This window comes from Mobula birostris, chromosome 12, assembly GCF_030028105.1.
Source record: "Mobula birostris isolate sMobBir1 chromosome 12, sMobBir1.hap1, whole genome shotgun sequence".
NCBI lineage: Eukaryota > Metazoa > Chordata > Chondrichthyes > Myliobatiformes > Myliobatidae > Mobula > Mobula birostris.
Window position 1 is genome coordinate 9,947,118 of NC_092381.1, and position 19,782 is coordinate 9,966,899.

General features: G+C 44.0%; 1 protein-coding gene across 5 annotated transcripts in view; it reads right to left on the reverse strand.

The window, feature by feature from the left end:
* adgrl2a (adhesion G protein-coupled receptor L2a) overlaps positions 1-19,782 on the reverse strand; it is a 958,846-nt gene that overhangs the window by 556,599 nt on the left and 382,465 nt on the right. Inside the window, exon 3 of one of the 5 annotated variants that reach the window (XM_072273295.1) lies at positions 15,262-15,359. The exons of the other annotated variants lie outside the window; for them this stretch is intronic. The gene's annotated coding sequence lies outside the window, so the exon portion shown is untranslated. The remainder of the gene's footprint in view (positions 1-15,261; positions 15,360-19,782) is intronic. 5 annotated transcript variants of the gene reach the window in all.

Genomic DNA, 19,782 nt, shown 5'->3' on the forward strand with positions numbered 1-19,782 from the left:
GGCTGAAATGGTTGCCGCAAGAGGACACAGGTTTAAGATGCTTGGAAGTAGGTACAGAGGTAAGTCAGGGGTAAGCTTTTTTATTCAGAGAGTGGTGAGTGCGTGGAATGGGCTGCTGGCAACAGTGGTGGAGGCGGATACGATAGGGTCTTTTAAGAGACTTTTCGATAGGTACATGGAGCTTAGAAAAATAGAGGGTAATGGGTAAGCCTAGTAATTTCTAAGGTAGGGACATGTTTGGCACAGCTTTGTGGGCCGAAGGGCCTGTATTGTGCTGTAGGTTTTCTACATTTCTAACTTGTACCCCAAGCAAGCTCCTTATCATTTATTGAATTTGTCCAGTATTAGATAACCCAGACTGCAACAAATCATTCTTGTCTGCATTAAATCCCAACTCTCCGGCTGATTTAGAACATAGAACATATAATTGGTACAGCACAGGATCAGGCCCATTGACCCACAGTGCTGTGCTGAACCAATTACATTAGTCATCAAATGGCTAAGTAATCTAATCCCCTCTGCCTACACAATGCCCATATTCCACCATTTTCCTCACATTCATGTGCCTATCTAAACACCTCTTAAAAGTCATTAATGTACCTGTCTCCACCATCACCCCAGGTAGCACGTTCCAGACACTCACCAGTCTAGTCTCTGTGCAAAGAACTTGCCCCTCAGATCTCCTTTGAAATTGTCAGTTCTCACCTTAAAAGCATGCTGTCTAATATCAGACATTTTAATCCTGGAGAAAAAGATAATGTCTGCCTATTCTATCTATGTGTCTCATATTCTTATAACCCTCTCACAGAGGGACCTCTATGTCCTTCTGTATTTTAGGCAACAATTCTTGCCAAACTGGTAAACCGGTTTATGAGTCACATGCAGCAGGATACAGTGAAAAACTTGTCTTGCGTACCATTCACACTGATCATTTCATTACAGTGAGGTTGCAGAGTTCAGAAGTTTTAAGTCCTTTTATTATCAAAGTACGTATACTATATACAGCCTTAGATTTGTTTTCTTATGGGCAGCTACAAGATAAAGTAACTCAATAGAACCCATTAAAGAAAGACCGTCAAACACCCAGCGTGCAGAAAAAAAAAAAATTGTGCAAACAACAAAAGTAAGCATATGCTGAAGTTCATGAAAGTGGACAAAGCCAGTCGTCACTGCAGCTGATCCAGGAGCCCGTTAGTAGCAGGCCACAGCCTCACTTCAGCACAGAGATGAGTGAACCTTGCAGAACAGGCCCAGACACCCCAAACTTATCACTCTTTTCAAGATACAGGTGAGGTACAATGCAGGCAGACAGTAAGATTGAAGACAATAACAATGTAGATTATCAGGGCATGAGTCCATCCTGTTGTACTAGGGGACTGCTCAAGAGTCTGATAACAGTAGGATAGAAGCAGTCCTCAAATATCCCACCTCTCCCGGAAGTTCCAGGAGTCTTCCGCATATTCATAGTGGCTCCCTGATGCCCGCAAATTATATACAATATCACGGAAATCAATTTTTTTGAGAGCGAGCGAGAGAGAGAGAGAAAGCAAGAGAGAGCGCAAGAGCGACCACGAGAGAGAGAGAGCGCGAGAGAGAAAGCGCCATGGCAGAGTGTTCCAAAACAAAAGAAAATACAAAACGTACTTCACCCCAGACTACACTAAATTGTACCCTTGCCTAATAGGGGTCAAAAATAATGACAGTGTTGCTCACTGCACTGTTTGCATCAGTGACTTTTCTATTGCCCATGGTAGGTTAAGACTGTAAAAGATATGTTGAGGTGAGTTTAACAAGTGTCATTTGTTCATTAGCATAGCTAACGTTATTTAAACTAGCTGGCTAGCTGCTAAGGAGCTACTCTATTGCAGACATTCCACCTCTCCTGGAAGTTCCGGGAGTCTCCTGCAAATTGATGGTGTTACCTCCCTGAAATGAGTTTTTGCAGGGTTGGAAGTCTGAGTCCTTGAACCCGGTGGTACGTGCTTTCAGGCTTTTGTATCTTCTGCCCAATAGGAAGGGATAAAAGAGAGAATGTCTGTTGTGGGTCTTTGAAGGAGGGAAGGAGGAGGTGCAACAGAGGGAGGTGATGGGTAGGTAGGGACAAGAGGAGGGATATGAAGACAGCCAGAATGGGGAATGGAAAATGAGAGAACGGGAGGGGACAGAAATTGCCGGAAGTTAGAGAAAGCAATGTTCATGGCATCAATTTGGAGGCTACCTAGACGGAATATAAGGAGTTGTTCCTCCAAACTAAGAATGGCCTCATCGTGGCAGTAAAGGAGGGCCATGGAGTGACATGGCAGAATGGGAATGGGAAATAGAATTAAAATAGGTCGTCACTGGGAAATACCACCTGCTGTAGCAAACGGAGCGAAGGTACTTGACAAAGCAATCTACATCAGTTCTCACCAATGTAGTTATTTGGAGAACTAAAAAAAATTAAAGGCTTCTATGTTGGAAAATGCTACAAATAGAGATAGAACAATTTAATATTATTCATGAGTTAAATAGCTCTCTATCTTCCTGGAAACCTCACCCAGTGAGAAAAGAAAAATCTTTTCCTTGGGAATCAATGGTGAGGAGCAGAAAAGAATCTAAGGAATGGGTGTGATGAAGAGTCACCCTCACTTCCATCTATTTATAGACATTTTATTTCCCGGTGAGCTCAGTGAGAAGGACAAGGAACTCCAGTTTCAGCCTATTGAAAATGAGATGCAGAAAACACTCATTAAATGCCCTTCAGCAGTTATGACACTTACAGAAATACAGTATAGTCTATTTTGTTACAGAAGCTCCACGTGATGTCAGGAAGTCAGTATGGACACTTTATTCTATTCCTTTCCAATATTCCCTTCCTTCTCCCTGGTCCTCAAGAGATTAGGTTTGCTACAAACAGGACCTCATATCCTGGATGCTCAATCATGAGCACCAGCCTCCCTGACATCCAGGACATCTTCAAGGAGCGGTGCCTTAAAAAGGAGGCAGCAATCACCCAGGACATGCCCTCTAATCATTGCTACTATCAGCAAAGAGGTACAGGATCCTGAAGACATACACACACACACACACACACACACAAACACACATATTTACTTTAATTCACATTTTTATTATATTGTATTGCAACGTACTGCTGCCACAAAACAACAGCATTCATGAGATATCCCAGTGATATTAAACTTCATTCTGATTCTTATATTCCGCAGTAGCTGACAGAGTTTCAGGCATGGAGGCATAAAGTGGTAAGATAGATCACTGGTTGGGTGGGTCATAGTAACAACCTTGCATTCAGCATCAGCAAGACTGAGAATTTGATTGTATACGTTACGAAGGGGAAGCCAAGGGACCACACACCAGTCCTCATCCAGCAGTCTGCAGGGAAAGGGTGAGAGGCTACAAGTTTCTGGGTGTCAACATCTCTTAAGATCTATCCTGGGCCCGACATATTGATACAATTACAAAGAAGGCACACCAGCAGCTATATTTCATTGGGAGTTTGAGAAGAATTGGTATGTCACCAAAGATGTTCACAAATTTCTACAAATGTACCATGGAGAGTGTTCTGACTGCTTGCATCACCGTCTGGTCTGGATGGACCACTGCACAGGATCGGAAAAAACTGCAGAAAGTTATAAACTCAGCCAGCTCCCTCATGGGTACTAGCCTCTCCAGCGATGCCTCAAAAAGGCAGCATCCATCATTAAGTACCCTCGTCACCCAGGACATGCTCTCTTCTCATTGCCACCATCAGGGATGAAATAGAGGAGCAGGAAGACACACATTCAACATTTTCGGAATAGCTTCTTCCTTTCTGCTATCAGATTTCTGAACGGATAATGAACACTAACTCATTATATTTTCCTTGCTTGTTGCATTACTTACGTAATTTGTTTTTTTTTTAAATATATACAGTACGTACTACTATTGTAATTTATAGTCTTTATTATTACACCATACTGTATACAGCTGCTGCAAAACAACAAATTTCATGACATATACTGGTGATATTAAACCTGATCCATTGAAAACTGGCTGATCGCTGGTGATAGGGCAGGACTGTGGTGTAGCAATAAGTGTATTGCTTTACAGCACCAGTGTTCACTGTTCAGGGTTCAATTCCCACCACAGTCTGAGAGGAATTTGTACACTCTCCCCAGAACTGCATGGGATTCCCCTGGGCACTCCAGTTTCCTCCGACGTCCCAAAGATGTATGGGTTGTGGTTACTAAGTTGTGGGCATGCTGCGTTGGCGCCAGAAGCCTGGCAAAACTTATGGGCTGTCCGAAACACAATCTTTGTTGATTGTTTTGACGCAAATGACGCATTTCACTGTGCGTTTCAATATTTCCATGTGTGAGTGACAAATCAAGCTAATATTGAATTCATGTCAAGTCCCATGTATTTCATGTGCACCTGTACAGTGAAGTACACAGTTTGTAAGCTGTAGGCATTAGTTCTGGCTACATCAATGCTGGAAGTATGGCAACACTTGTGGGCTGCCCCAGCACATATTCAGACTGTGTTGATTGTTGATGCAAAACGACGTATTTCACTGTATGTTTCAATATACAGGTAACAAATAAGTCTAATGTAATCGAGAAGATTTCCTTCCCAAACTGCTTTCAGCAGGGCAAAACCTCACTGGCAACCAAGACAGTCAGCAAGTCTGCCAGGAGATGTAGAGATCAAATCTCCTCTTACAAGTCTTCATCTCAGAAAGAAAATAGAAGCCCATTTTCCTTCCTGCCTCATTGGCTCCGGAGACTTGTTCTGTAAGGCATTAGTTATTAAGGCTTCCAAATGAATTTTCATCAGCAGCTCAGCAAGCAACTAAAAGGCAAATTCCCAATCCCACTGCCACTTCTGTTTGGCTCTGGTTTCTGGAGTCTGTGCCAGGATTGGCAACATGGAGGACGCATTTTGGTCTTCCCTCCATATGCTGGGTTTGTTTCAGTATCTCATCAAGTCACTGACTGAGGATGACTCAAGGGCTTCATCCTAATCTAATCCATCTCCAGTAATATGTCCAGTCGTGTAAAGAGTCGAAGAATTTTACGGTACAGGACCAAACCCTGCAGTCTACTAAACCTATGTGATCCATCAGACACCCACCTAAACCAATCCAATTCACCAATGCTAGCATACTATACCTTGGCAAGCAAGTGTTTGCCCAGATGTGTCTTAAGTGTCTACTCCGTTGAGGTCAATGAGAGGTAGTGTTTCAGCTTAAACAGCATAATTCCATTAGTACTTGCATTACTGGACTTGTATCCAAACCACTGAACTAAGAGAGAATCAAGTGTGAATCTCACTGGGGCAGTTGGGGAACTTTAATTTCCCCAGTCTATCATGGGTAAAGCCCTCCCAACCACTGAGTACATGTACGTAAAATGCTGCCGCTGGAATATAGCATCCATCATCAAAAACCGCCATTATCCAGACCATGCTCTTTTCTCACTGCTACCTTCAGGAAGGAAGCACAGAAGCCTCAGGAGATTCACACCACCAGGTTCAGGAACAGTTATTACCCCTCAACCATCTGGCTTTTGAATCAGAGGGGATAACTTCACTCACCCCAGCACTGAAATGTCCCCAAAGCTTATGGACTCGCTTTCAAGAACTGTTCATCTCATGATCAAGATATTTAATGCTTATTTATTTATATTTTTTGTTTTTATATTTGAACAGACTGTTATCTTTTGCATATCAGTTTTTGCCTGCCTTGTTGGGCGCAGTCTTTCATTCATTCTATTGTGTTTCTTCGTATTTACTGTGAATGCCTGCAAGAAAATGAATCTCAGGTTTCTATGTGGGGACATATAGGTACATTGATAATAAATTTACCCTGAATTTTTGAACTGAACTAACCCCTAGAATATAGAATTGCTTGAAATTAGAATTGCTGGTGTCGGCAATGAAGGTATTGCTTTGTCAGTAAACCAGGGACATAAAGTCTGAGAAACAAGACACAGACTCAGTGGTGGAGTATGTTGTGTGTCATCATCAAGGACCCCCACCATCGATTCCTTGCTCTCTTCTCCGTGCTACCATCAGGAAGGAGGTACAGGAACTTTAGGTCCCACCACACCAGCTTGAGGAATGGTTATTACCCTTCAATCATCAGGCTCCTGAAATGCCGTGGATAACTCATCTCACCTCAACATGGAACTGATTCTACAACCAATGGGCTCATTTTTAAGGCCTCTCCAACTCATATGCTCAGTAATATTTATTATTTATTTAATTGTTATTATTATTTGCTTTTTTTTTGCATTATACAGTCTGTCTTTTTTTTTACTGTGCATTGATTGTTTGGTAGTCTCCAACCTGATGGCATTTATAACCAGTAAAATAAAACTCCCACCCTATCCCTGCTTCTTGTATTCGTCACTCTGGCCTCTTGCCTCTCCTCACCTGCCTACTACCTCCCTCTGGGTCCCCTCCTCCTTCCCTTTCTCCAATGGTCTAATCTTCTCTTCTATCAGATTCCTTCTTCTCCAGCCTTTTACCTTTCCCATCCACCTGGCTTCACCAATAAGCTTCCAGCTATCCTTCTACACCCCAGCTCACCTTTTTATTCTGGTGTCTTCCCCCTTCCTTTCCAGTCCTGATGCAGGGTGTTGGTTTGAAATGCCAACTGTTCATTCAGTTCCATCGATGCTGCCTGACATGCTGAGTTCCTCCAGCATTTTATGTGTTGCTTTGTTTGTGAGAAGTTTTTCATTGTTTCCATTGTATTTCTTTGTATCTACTCTGAATGCTTGCAAGAAAATGAATCTCAGGGTAGTATATGGTGGCACATATGTACTTTGATAATAAATTTATTTTGAACTTTGAAGTGTTTATGTGGATACTTCTAAAATGTTGCCCCACCTCCTCCTCAAGCAGTGTGTTCCAGATTCCAAAGGTCATTCCTTCACGTACTGAAGTCCACCACCATTACCTGGCCTGGTTTATCTGTAACTGCAGACCCACCAATAAGTGGGCTCTTCTTTGCCCTCTGAAATGGTCCAAGAAGCCGCTCATTTCAAGCCCATTAGTGCAAGACCATTAAATAAATTCGTGGTACCATTTCCCATAAATGGACAAATGAAGAAGAGATTCATCCAAACCAGGTGATAATCACCACTGATTTACCGGTTAATTAATGCAGACTACATCCTCCCATAGAGTCATGGAGAAGTACAGTACAGAAACAGGCCCTTTGGCCCATCTAATCCTACCTACTCTCATCAACCTGCACTGGGACCACAGCCCTACCATCCATGCACTTATCCAAACTTCTCTTAAATGTTGAAATCAAAAATACATGCACTACTTGCACTGGCAGCTCATTCCACACTCCCACCACTCTCTGAGTGAAGAAGTTTTCCCTCATGTTCTGCTTAAACTTTTCACATTTTGTCCTTAACCCATGCCCTCTGCTAGAAGTCCCACCCAACCTCAGTGGAAAAAAGCCAGCTTGCATTTACTATACCTATACCCCTCATAATTTTATATAATTTTATATCAAGTCTCCTCTCAATCTTCTATGCTCCAAGGGAATAAATTTGTAACCTATTCAACCTTTCCTTATTCAATGAGCCTGGTGCAAGGAGCAGGGCTTCAGGTTCTTGGATCATTGGGATCTCTGCTGGGGGAGGTATGATCTGTACAAAAGTGACGGGTTGCACCTGAACCCGAGGGGAACAAATATTCTTGCGGGAAAGTCTGTTAGAGCAGTTGGGAAGGGTCTAAACTAATTTGACTGGGGGTGGGAACTGAAGGGACTCAGGATAGGATGGAAGGTGAAAAAAGCAAAGATAGTGCATAATCAGACTGTTAGGAAGGGCAGGCAGACAATAGGACATAATTGCAGCCAGCAGGGTGAGTATCAGTGCATTAGGGATGCAGAATCAAAAAGGGTAGCAAATGCAGTACTCAAAGTGTTATATCTCAATGCACGGAGTATAAGAAATAAGGTGGATGATCTTGTTGCACTTTTACAGATTGTCAGGTATGATGTTGTGGCCATCACTGAATTGTGGCTGAAGGGTGGTGTAGTTGGGAGCTGAATGTCCAAGGTTACACGTTGTATTGGAGCAATAGGAAGGTCGGCAGAGGGGGTGGTGTGGCTCTGCTGGTAAAATATGGCATCAAGTCATTAGAAAGATGTGACATAGGATCAGAAAATGTTAAAACCTTGTGGGTTGAGTTAAGAAACTGCAAGGGTAAAAGAATGCTGATAGCAGTTACATACAGGCCTCCCAACAGCAGCTGGAATGTGGACCACAGATTACAACAGGAGATAGAAAAGGCGTGTCAAAAGAGCAATGTTATAATAGTCATGGGAGATTTCAACATGCAGGTCATTTGGGAAAATCAGGTTGGAAATCAATCCCAAGAGTGCGAGTTTGTTGAATGCCTACAAGATGGCTTTTTAGAGCAGTTTGTCGTTGAGCCTACTAGGGGATCAGCTATTCTGGAATGGGTGTTATGTAATGAACTGAAGGTGATTAGGGAGCTAAGGTAAAAGAACCCTTAGGGAGTAATAATCACAATATGATTGAGTTCAACATGAAATTTGAAAGGGAGAAAGAAAAGTCTGACATAGCAGTATTTCAGTGGATTAAAGGAAAATACAGTGGTATGAGAGAGGAGTTGGCCACGTAAATTGGAAGGAGGTGCTGGCAGGCATGACAGCAGAGCAACAATGGTGTGTGTTTCTAGGAAAAATGGGGAAGATGCAGAATAGATGTATTCCAAAAACAAAGAAATATTCAAATGGCAAAAAAGTACAACTATGTCTGACAAGGGAAGTTAAAGTTAATGTAAAAGCAAAAGAGAGGGCTTACAACAGTGGGAAGATAGAGGATTTGTAAGCTTTTAAAACCCTACAGAAAGCAACTAAAAGAATCATTGGGGGGGAAGATGAAATATGAAAGCAAGCTAGCAAAAAATATCAAAGTGGATAGTAAAAGCTTTTTCAAGTATGTAAAAAATAAAAGGGAGATGAGAGTGGATATAGGACCACTAGAAAATGAGGCCAGAGAAATAATAGCAGGGGACAAGGAGATGGCAGATGAACTAAATCAGTATTTTGCATCTCTCTTCACTGTGGAAGGCACTAACAGTGTGCCTGAAGTTGAAGGGTGAGAGGGAAGAGAAGTGAGTGCAGTAACTATTACAAGGGAGAAGGTGCTCAAAAAGCTGCAAAACCTAAGGGTATATAAGTCACCCAGGCCAGATGATCTGCACTCTAGGGTTCTGAAAGAGGTAGTGGTAGAGATTATGGTGGCATTAGTAATGATCTTTCAAAAATCATCGGACTCTGGCATGGTGCCAGAGGACTGGAAAATTGCAAATGCCATTCCACTCTTTAAGAAAGGAGGAAGGCACCAGAAAGGAAATTATAGACCAGTTAGCCTGACCTCAATGGTTGGGAAGATGTTGGAATCAATTCTTAAAGATGAGGTTATGGAGTATTTGGTGACAAAGTCAACATGGTTTCCTTACGGGAAAATCTTGCCTGATGAATCTGTTGGAATTATTTGAGGAGATTACATGTCAGATAAATAAAGGGGAAACAGAGGATATTTTATGGTTGGACTTTCAGAAGGCCTTTGACAAGGTGCCACGCATGAGGCTGATTACCAAGTTAAGAGCCCGTGGCATTACAGGAAAGTTACTGGCATGGTTAGAGCATTGGCTGATTGGTAGGAGGCAGCAAGTGGGAATAAAAGGATCCTTTTCTGGTTGGCTGCCAGTGACTAGTGCTGTTCTGCAGGGTCCGTGTTGGGACCACTTCTTTTTCTGCTGTATTTCAATGATTTAGATGATGGAATAGATGGCTTTGTTGCCAAGTTTGCAGATGATACAAAGATTGGTGGAGGGGCAGATAGTGTTCAGGAAACAGGAAGGCTGCGGAAGGACTTAAACAGATTAGGAGAATGGGTAAGAGAGTGGCAAATGAAATACAATGTTGGAAAATGCATGGTCATGGACTTTGGTAGTAGAAATAAATGTGCAGGCTATTTTCTTAATAGGGAAAAAAATCCAAAAATCTGAGATGCAAAGGGATTTGGGAGTTCTTTTGCACAACAACCTAAAGCTTAACTTACAGGTAGAGTCAGTGGTGAGGAAGGCAAATGCAATGTTAGCATTTCTTTCAAGAGGTCTATAATATAAGAGCAGGGATGTGATGCTCAAGCTTTATAAGGCACTGGTGAGGCCTCACCTTGAGTACTGTGAACAATTTTGGGCTCCTGATCTATGAAAAGATGTGCTGATATTGGAGAGGGTTCAGAGGAAGTTCACAAGGATGATTCCGGGACTGAAAGGGTTATCATATGAGGAATGTTTGATGGCTCTGGGTCTGTACTCTCTGGAATTGGGGGGGGGGGGGCGCGGGTGTCTCATTGAAACCTTTTGAATGTTGAAAGGCCTGGACAGAGCAGATGTGGAAAGGATGTTTCCCATGATGGGGGAGTCTAGGACAAGAGGGCTCAGTTTCAGGATAGAGGGATGTCCATTCAAAACCGAGATGCGGAGAAATTCCTTTAGCCAGAGGGTGGTGAATTTGTGGAATTTATTACTACAGGCAGCTGTGGAGGCCAGGTCATTGGGTGTATTTAAGGCAGAGCTTGATCGGTTCATGACTGAACATGGTTTCAAAGGTTATAGGAAGAAGGCTGGGGAGTGGAGCAGAGGAGGGGAGAAAAAGATCAACCATGGAGCAGACTCGATGGGCCAAATGGTCTAATTCTGCTCCTATGTCATAGTCATGTGAACCTCTTGTCTCAGATGTATCAGGGTAGTTAAGAAAGTGCTTGGCACACTGTAATACACACAAAATGATGGAGGAACTCAGCAGGTCAGGCAACATCTGTGAAGGGAAATAAACAGTCGGCGTTTTGGGCTGAGACTGTGACCTTCACCTCTCAGGCCATTTGAGTATTGGAGTTTGACATTATGTTACACTTGTACAAGACACCGGAGAGGCTGCACCTGGAGTATTGTGTATTAAAGAGGCTGTTTTAGGTGTGGAATCAAACAAAACTTCAAAACTGAGATTGGGAGGCAATATGTTTTAGTTATGGGTATGTAGCAAGGGGCACCCAAGTGAAGATTAAAGTAAAGATCAGTTTTGATTCAAGTGAGTAAGTTTTAGAGAAAGTGCAGAGGGGATTTACCAGGATGCTGTCTGGATTTGGACAGCATGTCATATGAGGATAGTTTGAACGAGTTATAGCTTTTCTCTTTGGAGTGAAAGAGGATAACAGGCTATTTGACAGAGCTGTACAAGATGGTAAGAGGCATAGAGTGGACAGTCATAGACTGTTTCTCAAGACAGAAATGGCTAATACGAGTGAGCATAATTTTAAATTGATTGGGGAGGGGGGAATATTACATTTTTTTTTACAGAGAGTGGAAGTTGCACAGAATGCATTGCCAGGGATGGTGGTAGAGGCAGATACTGTACATTAGGGACATCTAAGAGACTCCTAGATATGCACATGAATTAAAGAAAAATGGAGGACGATGCAGGAGAGGAGGGCTGATCTTGGAGCAGGCTAAAAGGTCGGCACAACATGGGTCTAAGCTGTGCTAAAATGTTCTACTGAATGTTCTAATGGAATTGTACAAGGTGCTTGTAGTTCTGAGGGATAATTCTCATTCATCACTTCTGATTTTTTCTTTGCCTGCCTCTATCATTTACCTGCCTTTGTCTCCCCACTGCACCCCTCCCTGCTCACCCCTCCCCTGCGCCTTCATCTGCCATTTCCACCCCAATCCTCCTCAGTCTACCAATTATCTGGGGCTCATGTCACTGCTCTTCTCCTCATACTGACCATCACCCTCTCCACTCTCTGTCCTCGATGTAGGGCTTCAACCCAGGACATTGGCAATTCCTGCACCTCTTACGCAGGTGCAGCCCGACACATTGAGTTACTTCAATGGATCGTTTGATGCCACTGATTCCTGCATCTGAAGAGCTTTCTGTGCGCTTATCATGTGTTTCACATCCAGAACCCTGAATGAGTGAATGAAATGCAATAATACAACAGCAGACAGAGTGAGGGTGGGGGAGAGGGGGAGAGAGAAACAGAGAGGGGGGAGTGAGAAACAGGAAAAGGGGGAGAGAGACCAAGAGAGAAGCAGAAAGAGAGGGCAGAGAGGGAGAGAGAGAGAGGACAGAGAGAGATAGAAAGAGATTCAGGAGAGGGAGAGAAGAGGAGAGAGAGGCAGAGAGAGACAGAGAGGAGAGAAGGAGAGAGGAAGAGTGAGGGAAAGCACGGAGAGGGAGGGGATAGAAGGGGGGTAGAATGAGAGTAAGAGGGAGAGGGTGAGAGGGAGGAAGAGTGTGAGACAGAAAGGGAGGGAGGGAGAGAGAAGGAGAGGGGAAGGGAGGGAGGCACAACAGATATATATATATGGAAAGAGACAGAGGAGGAGAGATCGGGGGGGAGAGAGAGAGAGAGAGAAAAGGGGAGAGAGGATGAGTATGAGGACATGCAAAGGTGGATAACTGAAACCATACCTTAAATATTAGACTTACTGAATCTTATTTTTAACCAAACTGGTTGCCTCCTTCACCAACGTAACTTTGGTGCCTGAAGCTACTGGTGCTGACATATTGATCATTGGATGTGGGCCAATGATCAATGCCTCATTACTCCATCAGCACAGAATGACAAATGGAGCAGCTTTGTTAATTCTGCGGGTGGTCCTTCCCTCAAGATGAAGGTATGAGATCATGACTGCATTCAGTTCTGGTCACCCCTTTACAGGAAGGATGTGGAGACTCTGGAGAGGGTGTTGACGAGATTGACCAGGATGCTGCCTGGATTAGACAGCAATAAGCTATAAGGAGAGGTTGGATAAAATTTGGTTGCGTTCTCTGGAAAGACGATGGCAGAGGCGGGCTCATCTCACACTCATGTTTCTATGGATTGCGGAACTGAAGTCAGTCATAAACAGAAGAGATTCTGCAGACGCTGGAACTCCAGAGCAACACAGACAAAATGCTGGAGGAACTCAGCAGGTCAGACAGTGTTAATGGAGAGGAATAGTCAATGTTTTGGACTGAGAAGATTGGAAAGGAATGGGCAAGAAGCCAGAATAAGAAGGTGGTGGGAGAAGAGGGAGTACAAGCTGGCAGGTGTTGGGTGAAGCCAGGTGAAGGGGAAGGTGTTGTCGATGTTTGGGGGCTGTGATTCAGTCATGTTTAGATGAGAATTAGGAATGGTGGCTAGCACCTTTAACGCAATAGGTCACAAGTTCATAGAGGGACACAGTATGGAAATAGATCTTTCCATTCACCGTGTCCATGGCAGCTGTCAGGAATCCATTTTTATTTTGCAGCTAATTTTGCTTGGTCCTCCACACACTCCTATCAACTATCCTGGATTCCACCACTCACCTCTGCACTGCAGACAACTTACAACTTAACCTATCAATCTACATATCTTTGGGATGTGGACAGAAACCAGAGAAACCAGGGTAAATTCACACGGTTACAGGGAGAGTAAGCAAACTCGACAACAGACAGCACCAGAGGTCAGGATTGAACGTTGGGGTCTGGCGCTGTGAGACAGCAGCTCCTATGACAGCATTGTCGCAACATTGTGCAGATCCTGAGGGCTAACATTGCTGGCTGGAAATAGAAGTGCTACCAGAGTGGACTTCATCTCCTATATTACATCAATTGGACGTCAGGAGAAAGGCTGGAGATCTATGAGCCAATCCTCATTGGGGGTTTGCAGGGTCAGTAGCTTTCAGTTTCTTGGTGTTAACAGACCAAAAAAAAGTCAAAAGCAAATTTAATTATCAAAGTACATATGTGTCAACCGTATACAACCATAAGATTTATTTTCCTGCAGGCATACTCAGCAAATCTATAGAATAGTAACTGTAAACAGGATCGATGAAAGATCGATCAGAGTGCAGAAGACAACAAACTGTGAAAATGCAAATATAAATAAATAGCAATAAATAATGTGAACATGACACAACAAAATAAAGAGTCCTTAAAGCGAGATCATTGGTTGTGGGAACATCTCAACAGATGGGCAGGTTAGTGGATTTTGTTCAAGAGCCTGATGGTTGCGGGGTAGTAACTGGTCTTGAACCTGGTTGTGTGAGTCCTGAGGTCCTTGTACTTTCTACTTGTTAAATAAATAAATAGGCATCCGTTAGTCTCATGAGACTGTGGATTTGCACCTTGGAGAGCTTCCTGGGCAAGGATGTATGGAAGACCAGCAGTTACCCATGCTGCAAGTCTCCCCTCTCCACGCCACCGATATTGTCCAAGGGAAGGGCATTAGGACCCAGTGTCGTCACAGGACAATGTGTGGTTAAGTGCCTTGCTCAAGGACACACATGCTGCCTCAGCCAAGGCTCGAACTAGCGACCTTCAGATCACTAGACGAACACCTTAACCACTTGGCCACTTGTTAGTAGCAGTGAGAAAAGAGCATGCCCTGGGTGGTGGATGCTGCTTTCCTGCAACAGTCTTTCAGGTAGATGCGCTCAATGGTTGGGAGGGCTTTACCTGTGATGGACTGGGCTGAATATCAGAGGATCTGTCCTGGGACCAGCACGTAAGTATCATCACAAAGAAGGCACGACAATACTTCTACCTTCTTTGAACCTTGTGTAGATTTTGCATGTCACCAAACACTTTTACAAGCTTCTATAGATGCCCAGTGGAGATTATCCTAACTGGCTGCATCACAGTCTGGTAAGGATATACCATTGCCTAGAAATGGAAAACACTCAGGAAAGTGGTGGGCACATCCCAGTGTACCACGGGCAAAGCCCACCCCACCATTGAGCACATTTACATGGAGTGCTGGTACAAGACCCCCCCACCTCCCCTCCCCCATCATCTGGGCAACGTCCCCTTCGCAATATCATCATCATGCAGGAGCTACAGAAGCCTGAGATCCCACACCAGCAGGTTCAGGAACAGCTATTACCCTGCAACCATCAGTTTTGTGATCCGGTGTAAATACGGTAACTTCAGTCACCACTACTCTGAACACAAGTGCTTCTGCAGATGCTGGAAATCTCGAGAAACGTGCACAAAATGCTGGAGGAACTCAGCAGTTCAGGCAGCATCTACGGCAGGGGTTCCCACAGACCCCTCAGTAAATGGTAGTGGTCTGTTGCATAAAAAGATTTGGAAAAACCCTGATCGGTGGAGAGGAATAAGCAGTTAATGTTCTGGACCAAGACCCTTCATCAGGACTGGCCAGATTCTATGACCTACAAACTCACTTTCAGGGATTCTTTGCAACGCTTTCTTTCAGTATTATCTTTATTTGTACATCCGGTCTTCATTTGCATTCTACTGCGTTTCCTTTTCCCTGTCAATCCTGCAAGAAAATGAATGCTGAGGTAGTATATACATTCTCAAAAATGAACCTCAGGGTTGTAGATGATAAGATATAAGTACTTTGATTGTCAATTTACTTTGAACTTTGAACCCACACAAAACTCTAGAGGAACACACTGTGTCAGGCAGCCTTTATGGAGAGGAATGAACAGTCAACGTTTCGGGCTGAAACCCCTGATCAGGACTTGAAATGGGGGGGGGGCAGAATCCAGTGTAAGAAGGTGGAGGGAGCAGGAGGAGTACAAGCTGGCAGGTGATAGGTGAAGTCAGGTGAGGAGAGAAGGTGGGTGGGTGGAGGAGGGAGGATAAAGTTAGATCTGGGAGGTGATAGGCGAAGCCAGGTGTGGAAGAAGCTGGTTGGTGGGTGGGGAAGGAGTGATGAAGTAAGAAGCTTAGAGCTGAGAGGTAAGATAGATAGCTGATATTTTAGGTTGAGGTCCTTCATCTGAACATCACTTATTGTGCTGCTTTAATTAAATGAAGAGTACAAGAGGGAAAGGATGATTGGGGCTGATGTACACTGCTGATTGCTGTCTTTCCTTTCCTCCCCCTTCAGTTAGGTGGTTGTACTCAGCCCAACCTCTAAAGCAAGCGGTTAATCCACATTTCAGCTTCAGAGTGGAACTCCAGAACAAAACACTGTGTTTGGGATGTAATGATAAGACTGTCAGCTACTCTTGAAGGTAAACTTAAAGAATTTCCACTTGCTGTTTTAAAAAAGAGCAATGCAGATTATCCCACGAGTCCTGGTCTTTATATGACCAGAAAACAGGAGTAGAATAGGCCATTCAGCCCATCGAGTCTGCTCTGCCATTTCATCATGGCTGATTTATTATCCCTCTCAACTCTATTCCCCTGCCTTCTACTCATAAGCTTTGATGCCCTGGCTAATCAAGCACCTGTCAACCTCTGCTTTAAATATACCCAATGACTTGGCCTCCACAGACATCTGGGGCAATTAATTCCATAGACTTGCTACACTCTGGCTAAAGGTATTTCTCCTCACCCCAGTTCAAAATGGACATCCCTCTATTCTGAGCAGAAAATAATCTGCAGATGCTGGGGTCAAAGCAACACTCACGACACGCCGGAGGAACTCAGCAGGCCGGGCAGCATCCATGGAAGAGATCGGTCGATGTTTCGGGCCGGAACCCTTCGTCAGGACTGTAGAGGGAAGGGGCGGAGGCCCTATAAAGAAGGTGGGGGGAGGGTGGGAAGGAGAAAGCTGGTAGGTTCCAGGTGAAAAACCAGTAAGGGGAAAAAAAAAGGGGTGGGGGAGGGGAGGCAGGGAGGGAGGTGATAGGCTGGAAAGATGAAGATAGAATAGGGGAAAACACAATGGGTAGTAGAAGGAGGTGGGACCATGAGGGAGGTGATAGGCAGCTGGGGGAGGGGGACACCTACTTCAACTCTGCTTCCCACTCCCATTCAGATATGTCCATACATGGCCTCCTTTACTGCCATGATGAGGCTAAACTCAGGTTGGAGGAGCAATGCCTCATATACCGTCTAGGTAGTCTCCAGCCCCTTGGTATGAACATTTTAGTCTCCAACTTCCGGTAATTCCCTCCCCATCCCTTCCTCTATCCTTATGTCACTGTGCCCCCTCCCCCAGCTGCCTATCACCTCCCTCATGGTTCCGCCTCTTTCCACTACCCATTGTGTTTTCCCCTATGCCTCCTTCACCTTTCCTGCTTATCACCTCCCTGCCTCCCCTCCCCCACCCCTTTATCTTTCCCCTTACTGGTTTTTCACCTGGAACCAACCATCCCCCTACCTTCTTTATAGGGCCTCTGCCCCTTCCCTCTACGGTCCTGACGAAGGGTTCCGGCCCGAAACGTTGACCGATCTTTTCCACGGATGCTGCCCGACCTGTTGAGTTCCTCCAGCGTGTTATGAGTGTTCCTCTATTCTGAGGCTGTGACCTCTGGTCCTGGACTTCCCCTATTTACTTATCCATCCATCAGCAGAATGTCCTGTTGCAGTACAATGGAAGCTTATTGCCTACATATTGGTTGGACCATAACACCATAAGACATAGGAGCAGAATTAGGACATCTGGCCCATCAGGTCTGCTCTGCTATTCAATCATGGCTGATGCTTTTTTCTTCTCCTCCTCAACCCCAGTTCCTGGCCTTCTCCCCATTACCTTTGATGCCATGTCCAATCAAGAACCTATCAACCTCTGCCTTAAATACACCCAATGACCGGGCCTCCACAGCAGCAGTTGTTGCGTGCAATCTTTAGAGCAGGGATTCCCAAACTTTTTCATGCCATGGACCCCTACCATTAACCGAGGAGTCTGTGGATTCCAGGATGGGAACCTCTGGTTTAGAATCATAGAGTCAAAGAGCACTACAGCACAGAAACAGGACCTTTGGCCCATCTAGTCCATGTTGAACTGGTATTCTGCCCAGTCCCATCAACCTTCACCTGGACAATAGCTGTCCACAGCCCTCCCATCCATGTTCTTATCCAAAAATCGCTCAAATGTTGCATACATTTGCACCTGCCTATGTTAAAATAGTACTTCATTAGCGATGAGACACTTCAAAAATCTGCAAAGGTGCTGCCTGAAATCTCGTGCACTGCACAAGTTAACTTCTAAGCCCACAAAACCAGGATACACACTATCAAAGCCTCCCTTGAAGTTATGCATCTCCAGAGAGAAGATAGTGCATTAATTCTGCTGAGGGGATGAGTTGCAAATTCCACACTTTGCCGCTATCATTAATGTGAAGCTGTGAAGACATTATAAAGAAAATTAAATTAATTTGTCAGAATCAAACACTCTCCCAAAGTCACACACAGAACCCCTGAGGAACTCAGCAGGTTCGATGAAGGGAAATGGACAGTCAAGGTTTTGGGTGGAAACCCTTCATCAGGACTCAAAGACCTCATTAGCTAAAACCGGTGGGATTACATCAAACGCATAACATTACAGCACAGTACAGGCCCTTCAGCCCATGATGTTGTACTGACCTTTTAACCTACTCTCATCAATCTAACATTTCCCTCCTACATTTTTCTATCATCCCAAGTTCAAAGTACATTTATTATCAAATTATGTAGAAATTATACAACCGTGAGATTCATCTTCATGTGATCCATATGGCTATTTAAGAGTTTCTTCAATGCCCCTAATGTTATCTGTCACCACCACAAACTCTAGCAGGGTGTTCCATGAATTGATCATTTTCTCTGTAAAATCTTACCTCTGGTATTTCCCCCATATTTCCCTCCAAGCACCTTAAAATTATATCCCTCATGTCAACCATTTCAGCCCTGGAAAAAAAGTCTCTGGCTGTTCACTTGTTCTATGTCTTATATCATCTTATACACCTCCGTCTATCACCTCTGATCCTTCTACACTCCGAAGAGAAAAGCCCTAGTTCAGTTAACCTATCCTTATAAGCCATGCTGTCTAATCCAGGCAGTGTCCTGGTAAATCTCCTCCACAAAGCCTCTAAAGCTTCCGCATCCTTCCAATAACAAGGTGACTAGTTTGGATTCATGTCAAGAGAGCTATTTTGTATCCAGATTATTCACTGTGTCACCACAATTAGGAAAGAAGATAAGATCCTTGAATGAGTTCAGATGAGGTTTATTGCAAGGGTTCTAGGACTGAGGAATCTCAGAGACAGGGACTGGAGAAGCCTAGACTGTATTCCCTGGAGTAGCACCATAAGTAGCTGAACAGCTTTGAAGGCAATTACAATGTTAGCATTCATTTCAAGAGGACTTCAATATAACAGCAAAATCTAATGCTGAGAACTTAGACCACATTGGTCACACTCCATTTGGAATATCGTGAGCAGTTTCTGGTCCTGTATCTAAGAACGGGTACTCTGGCATTATCCCAGGAAGGAAAGGGTTAATATATGAGGACTGCTTGATGGCTCTGGGCCTGCCTTCACTGGAGTTTAGAAGAATGAGAGGGCTCTAACTGAAACCTACTGAACACTGAAAGACCTAAATAGAGTGGACAGGGAGAGGCTATTTTCAATAGTGGGAGAATGTCTGATGAGAAGGCACAGATTCAGAATACAAGGATGTCCCTTTAGAACAGAGATGAAGAGAAATTTCTTTAGCCAGAGGGTGATGAATCTGTGGAATTCTTTGCCACAGAAGGCTGTCACTGGGTATATTTAAAGCAGTGGTTGTTAGGTTTGCAGGAGTCCTCACTGGTTACAAGGAGAAGGCAAGAGAACAGGGCTGTGAGGGAAAACAAATCAACATTGATTGAACAGCAGTGTAGACTTGATGGGCCAAATGGCCTAATTCTGCTCCTATGTCTGATGGTCTTATAAGTGCTAGGCTTTGAACCAGTTGTAGTCGGTTCATGAAGTGTTAGAGGGAATTGTAGTCGTAAGTTTGGATGCTATATAGAAGAGATGGGATTG